The following is a 7,899-nucleotide window of genomic DNA, read 5'->3' on the forward strand; positions in this document are numbered from 1 at the left end:
TTACAGTTTTTTACATACCCTCCACCTATGTTTTTGTATCCCAATTAAAGTAGGAGATTAATTACCGCGTGGAAAACACATTTGTGCTTAATCTTATATAAATACGAAAATTCTTTGTGTATGAGAACATAGTTATTATTTGTTAAATATAAAAAATGTCACGTTACAAAATTGCATCATCTTATATCTTAGGGTAATTTTTTTGATAAATATAATAAACTAAGAAACTTGAGAAAACTGGAGATTATAAATTTTTGAAAAATATTTCAGCTAAAAAAAATGCAAGCAATCAATTTAGTGTTTGAAAATTTTTAACTCTGAACATCAAGGTGACAGTGAAGTGTATTACTTTGCAATCATTTAAAAGATCGTTTACACAAAATAAAACAAAAAAGACTTGTTAAAGATTTGTGTAGTTGACCTTTAAGCGCTTTTGCTGGCCAACAGGAAACTTTTAAATCAACAAACTGGCGAGAATGTTTGTTTGGTACCTTTAAAGTATAGGTTGTGGTTAAGGCCAGGGTGATAAATTTTTTTTAAGTAATCACAAATTAAAAAACATATGTTATCTTTATAGGTTTCAAAACATTGTTTTAATATTGAATAAACAAAATTATCAATATAGTCTTCATATATCAATTAACTTAAATTGTTGGTGATCTAAATCAAAGGGTGATTTCACCCATTCAATTATGTTTTCGATGACATGAATTTGATTAGAATTTCTTTCATTTACTTTTTTAATTTGTTTCATTTAATTTGTGATTACTTTTTTAAGTAATCACAAATTAAAAAACATTTGTTATCTTTATAGGTTTCAAAACATTGTTTTAATATTGAATAAACAAAATTATCAATATAGTCTTCATATATCAATTAACTTAAATTGTTGGTGATCTAAATCAAAGGGTGATTTCACCCATTCAATTATGTTTTCGATGACATGAATTTGATTAGAATTTCTTTCATTTACTGTTAAATGAGTATCATTGTTTTCATCGTCATTTTTATTTTCCTTAGAGGTTGTGTTGATTATGTTTCTAAACACGCATTTGTGACACTTAACACTCGCTTTAGAAGCGTGATAAATTTTGCAGGTTTTGCAAGTTCTTTGATCAATTTTTTGTTTTGAAATTGATGGGTAGTACAAATTAAAGGAAGCTTCCATCGAAAGTTTTGAAACTATATATCCTAAGCGCTGCGCTAGAGAAGAAAAGTAAGGTTTAGGAATATTTCGTGCTACCTTAGGATCAGGAATAAAAATTCCTTCAGCAGCATGAGACATTAAAACTGGACCTGGTAAAAAACGCTGAGGAATATATTTTTTCCAAGAACTTCACCAAGGTTTACAGCAATTCGGAACATCACACTTAACGATCATTAAAAAGTATTGACTTTGTCTTACGTGATTTTTAATCCCTTTTGAATCTTTCTCTGGTATTGGTGACAGTTGGGAAGGTTCAATATATTTAGCACAAACAGAATAGTTATCAATTACTATATCAGACCATACCTCAGCTAGAGTTTATGCAGCTTTAGCAAAATTATTTTTCTAAATCAACGTCAATTGTTTTTCCAGATGCATTTAGATGTGTTCCAAAATGATCATCTGGCAAAACAAATCCTGCTAACTCTCAACTCAGCCGAGCCATACGCTGTTCAACCCTGCTATATGCTGAATAATGAGATGCACGAGTTTCTGTTAGATAGACATCCAAAACCCATTTTATAAATCTTGCAATTGCAACTTGCAATGGTTTGGAAAGCCTCGGATTTTCATCAGGGCCTTCATCACATGCAACAACAAATATAGGTTTCACCTGATCTTCTGGAGTATAAATGTGAAGCTTAAAATTTTCAATTGAAGCAAGACGCTCCAAATCACGGCCATGAGTAATAGCAGTGCTGCTAGTATGATTTATAGATCTAATAGCAATATACTTTGGTCCAGAATATGACACTGCGTCAGCGAATTTGTTTGGATCAATAATACAAGCTGCAATAATACTAAACAGACGATATAAGCTTATGTCTGGAAGCCACTAAAAATCATGATCTGGCAAACGTACTTGATAATCAAGATGCATCAAAGTTGGTGATTATTCCCTCAAGTGTGTTTGATCACTTTGGCATCAGTCTTAAATAAGTTGCAGATCGCGATAAACAATACCCAGTTTTAGTAGGTTTTTATTTAAGTCATCAAGTGTCTTACATTAACGTAGCTCCTGCTTTCTTCGTCGATTGCCAGCAGCGGCTCCTATTGATGGAATGTTAACGATGGCATTAAGAAGATCTGGCTGATCTTCAATTACAGCTGGTCTACCATTTTTTTCTCTATTGAATTTAGAAAGTGTGATTTTAAGTAGGGCGTGTCATCAACAATATCATTAAGTGTTCGTTTCAAACTTGCTCTGCGTTGTCTTTAACGGATTGCCTCGCGTTTCATTTTTATAAGACGGGTTTGTTTTATTTTATTTGCTTTTCTACAAAAGTTAATTTTATTTTAAATTCGTCAGTTATCAATCCTGCAACGGCGCACATTTACCAATGTTAACAGCTGCTCTTTTTACTGCGAAATTTCAGTTTGAATTTTCTCTTGCTGTGGAGTATGAGGTTTTGTCGGCTAATCAATTAGTACTTTTGTTTGCAATTTTTTACTTTTTTGAATATCAAATTTAGAAGAAGTAGATAATGTTTTATCGATTACAAAATCTATTTTGTCTGCTTCATCGGATGTTAACAAAGCTTCTGGTCCCTCATCTGATATTTCGTTTATGAGAGGAAGCTTCACTGCAACAGATTGATTATTTGATGTTTTAATATCAGACCAAAAAGACATCAACTGACTTTTACTTTCCATTGTTTTTCGTGTGAGTTATATTAAAACTGATTCATACGTCAATTCTTTAAGCTTAACTTTATACCACAATTTATTAGCATCTTTCTGTTGCTCCTGTTTACTTTTTTGTGGCATAGCTTTTGCTACTTGTTGGTAAATAATTTTGTACTTTTCGCTATTATTCATTTTAATAATTCCGCCTTCAAACTTGTTTTAACTGACTACTTAAAGCAAAACCTAAATTTACAAGGTACAATAAATTCAAACGGGGGTTGTTTGTTTAGTTTTGAAATAATTTATTATATCTTATTTTTATTATAAAACATTTTTTACAAAATCAAGTTTATAAAATTGTTAAAAAAGTACTATTTACATAACAATTTCAAAAATTAATATTTAAAGTTTTGCAATACTTTCAAACTTGAGCTTTAAACTTGTTACCGTTAGTAAGAGTGTTGTCGCGCTAATTAAATAATAATTGAAATATGAAAAAATTCTTTATATACTTCATATCGTTTTTGAAAGTATTGAGCAATCATTTTAATCAAATAGAACGTTTTGAAATATAAAGAATATCACCACTTTTTGATGACTTCATTTTTACTCATGCTCGGCGTACTTTGTTGAAAATCTCTAATATTCAAATTTCTTAAATAATGTTTTTTTTTATAAATTTTAACTCTTTAACTCATAAAGAGAAAAGAGAAGGGGGGTACTTCAAAAGCGAACATACTTTTCAAAGGGGAGGGGGCTAAAAAGTATGCATGACAACAGGGGGAGGATGGGGGTCAATTTTTGAATTCTTTGACGTACGTACTTTATAGACGACCCCTAAAGAGTTATTTGAAATAGATCAAGTTGTAAGTTATTATTTTAATTATTATTAGAATAATATATTATCTCTTTGATTTTTTTTAATAATTTGGTTTATATTTAGGTTTAGTATATATGAAATAATAAACGAAAAAAAATTTAGACTGTATTAATTTTTTTATATAGGTAATCATACCAAAAACTGTACTTATAGTGTTTGATAAAACTATAAATACATTCTACATGAACTAAAAATTCAAAGATTTTGCCCAAAGTTTGTAAAAAGCAAAAAAATATTACAAACTAATAATTACTCTTAATCAACAATATTGTTGAATAAAAATGTAATCAATACTTTTTAATCAATACTAGTAATCAATACTTTTTACAAATTTTATTGATATTGCCATAGTTTTTACCAAAATATTTGTTTACATTTCATTTCTTTCAGAAGGATTTTTCATAGTAGAATATACATTATGTGTGCAATCTATATTGCCATTGTATATACAATCACAATATACATTGTATATAGGAAGTCAAAAAGTGTTATATATCTTTAATTATTATATTATTTTATACAAGACGAAAGTATTGACAAAGTATATTCTATGACAAACAAAACACAAAAACCAAATAATAAGAAAAGGAATTCAAAAAGAATAACATTTAGTCAGGTTTTCTTTTTAAAATGTATAATTTTTTGTTTGTTTGGTTGGTTGCATTTATATATATATTTAGTTGATCTTTCTTTTTTATTTTTGGCAGTATTTATTTTTGGTATATGTTTATACTTTAAAAAAAAAAGTTGCTGTCCCAACCCAAACCTATAGTTGATGTATCAGTACTCTTGTGCATATATATATATATATATATATATATATATATATATATATATGCCCGTATAAAACTGAACACTTTTTTCAGAAAAAAAGTTTTTTTTAAAGACATGAGCAATATAAATATACAAAAAAGTTGTTTTAAATTTATAGAAACCACCAAAATATATGAGAGGTGTATGTTAGCAATAGAGGTGGGTGTGGTGGTGATACATCCGATATCAAAACGACTTGATTTTATAAATATTCATATCTTTAATAAAATGAGTAAAATTAGTATACAATATAAAATTATGTTATACAAGATTTTACGTATACAAAAGGTGTTTCTATTACGGAAGGAGCGTATACCCCCCCCCCCTCCGACCAAAAAAAAAAAATGTATTACTGTTTTCAAAATTTAAATAATAAATTAAAAAATAAATTATAAAATTTGAAATAAATTAAAAAATAAATTCATACCGACAGCCACCAAATATGGAAGATGAATGGAAAACTCATAATAGATATGTTGATGATGTTTTAGTACTATAATATCAAAAAATGTTTCAATACTTGAAATACCTTATTGAATATTTAAAGTACAACAACAAAGAAGTAAAAAACATATTCTACTAGATAAAAGATACATTAGTGGTGCATCCATTGTTATAAGAGAGCGGAGTAAAAGGTAGGGCGTATCCAAATATACCATAAGAAAGGGGCATTCTAATGGCTATTTTTCCCCTTTAAACAAAAATTATTATTTAATTGGATATATATTGTTAAAAAAATTATACAACTATTATTGTGGGGCAATAATTATAAGTCAATTGGCTGTAAAAGACATGATATCTTTCTAACCAAGTATAGCAAATACCTATAATAAAGTCTTTCATTTGATTATCACATTAACAGAAGTAAGAACCATACAGCATACTTAACAAGTTAGCCATTTTTTTTGGTTAACAAACAAATTTCCTGTTTCAAAATAAATAATAAATAAAATGTTGACGTAAAAGAAATAATAATTTATAACTTTTTTAAAGATAATATAATATATTTTTGTCTTGGCTTAAAACATAGATTCATTACTGGAATTAAAATGATTAATTCCAGTAATGAAACTATATTTTAATCATTTTTAACGATAGACATCAGATGAAGGTAAGCCAGAGCCATCTATCAAAAAATTTAACAAGTCACAACACTTGCTATATAATTTAGGCAAGTCATAACAATAGCTGTATTATTTATGTAAGTCACAACATTTGCAATACATTTTTGGCAAGTCACAACACTTGCTGCATTATTTATGCAAGTCACAACACTTTCTATAGAACTTATGCAAATCACAACACTTAAAATACATTTTTGGCTAGTCACAACACTTGCAGTGTTATTAAATTAATTAAATTGTAACTCACCAGAAACAACATCAGCAGCAAGCTGGATCTTTTTCATGCAATAGTCAACAGCTTTATTATCAGTTTCATCATCTTTCCAGTAAGAAATGGTGTAAATAAAGTCATTTTTTCTTTTATTAACTTTTTCTACTCTGCCGCTATATAAAATACTTTTGCATGTTTTTGGATCGTACCATTCATGATCTAGTTTCTTCCCAATAATTCTATATGACATGACATCTTATATATATATATATATATATATATATATATATATATATATATATATATATATATATATATATATATATATATATATATATATATATAGGTATATATATATATATATATATATATATATATATATATATATATATATATATATATATATATATATATATATATATATATGTATATATATATATATATATATATATATATATATATATATATATATATATATATATGTTATAATATTATAATATATATGACATATATTATGATAGTATCTATATAATAACTACTTAGCTATTGAATACAGAAAGTAACTAACTGATGTCGTCGGCTGACGCCATTTCACTGCAACTTTGAGCATCTAAAACAGCGAAAGAAATATTTAAGTTATACATAAAGTGTATAACTTAAATATTTATAGTGACCAAATTTTAATTTAAAAACAGCTTAATAAATTTATATTGAAATAACTTATTTATAAAGACATTCCCTGTTAAATAAAGATAACGTTCAAACTTCAAATTAGATTTGATTCATAACTAATATGATTCATATCTAATTTATATTATGAATATGTTATGAAATACTATGTGAAACCTTTATTCTTTTCTCTATTTTGTTTCTACATGAAATATAAAATCGAAGTCTTATTTTATTATTTACTAAAAATCGTTTTAATAAAACAATTTCTTTTAAACTTACAAATTTTTTAACAATTTTTTAACTATAAAATATCTAGGTTAATAATATCAATTTATGACATAAACCAAAACCAAATATTGCTAATATGAATGCTATATATATAAAAAAAATATATACATAAAAATAATCAATAGAACCCTCTGTCTTCCGCGCTAACATCAGGGAAAATGTAAATTAGGTAACAAAAGTGCAGTAAGAAATAGAGTGACTGGTACAAAATATTTTTCAACGAAATTTGGCACTTTCATAGATAAATGAATAACTTAAACAAAAAAATTGGATAAAAAAAAGGCTATATGCTGGACATTAATTTCACCTCAGAAGTACGACCAAAGTTTTGACATCAATATACTTGTTAATATATCAAGTGAGTATAATTAAAACCAAATTGAACTTATGCTTCAACTATTCTTCTTTCTAAAATTAATCTATGTTGATAACGAATACTTAAAAGTTATTCCACAAAGCCTTCCTCAAGTACGCTAACTTTGAAGAGACTACGAAAAACGTGGCATAAAATTTTGGGACAAAATTCGGTCCGGAAAACGCGATATATATAGGTACGTGACGTACCTATATATATATATATATATATATATATATATATATATATATATATATATATATATATATATATATATATATATATATATATATATATATATATATTTGGCTCCTCTTACCACCTCGAATTCCAACTCAGAGGATTGATTCTGGTGAAAGAAAACTGAAGAAGTTTTATGGTGAATATCAACTGTTGAAGGTGAATAGGACAAAAGCATATTAAAGCTGCAGATTTAAAGAGCACCAATGACATAATTAAATATTTCATATAATTTTCTCAAAAAAATTAGTGAAAATACTATTTACACTGCCTCAGCTAGTGTTTATAAATTTATTAAGCATGTAAAATCTAAAGAAGTTTGTTAGCCTACAATAGCTATGTTCCATTGCTATAACATAACAAACTTTGTTGTATACATTTTTTCGCATACTTTGAATAACGTTCGAAATAACTCCACTACCTAAATTGTCAGAAACATGAAATAATTTAAAGATTTCCTTTATCTTATGTGTTTGATATATA

Source organism: Hydra vulgaris, chromosome 14, assembly GCF_038396675.1.
Source record: "Hydra vulgaris chromosome 14, alternate assembly HydraT2T_AEP".
In the NCBI taxonomy this organism is placed as follows: domain Eukaryota; kingdom Metazoa; phylum Cnidaria; class Hydrozoa; order Anthoathecata; family Hydridae; genus Hydra; species Hydra vulgaris.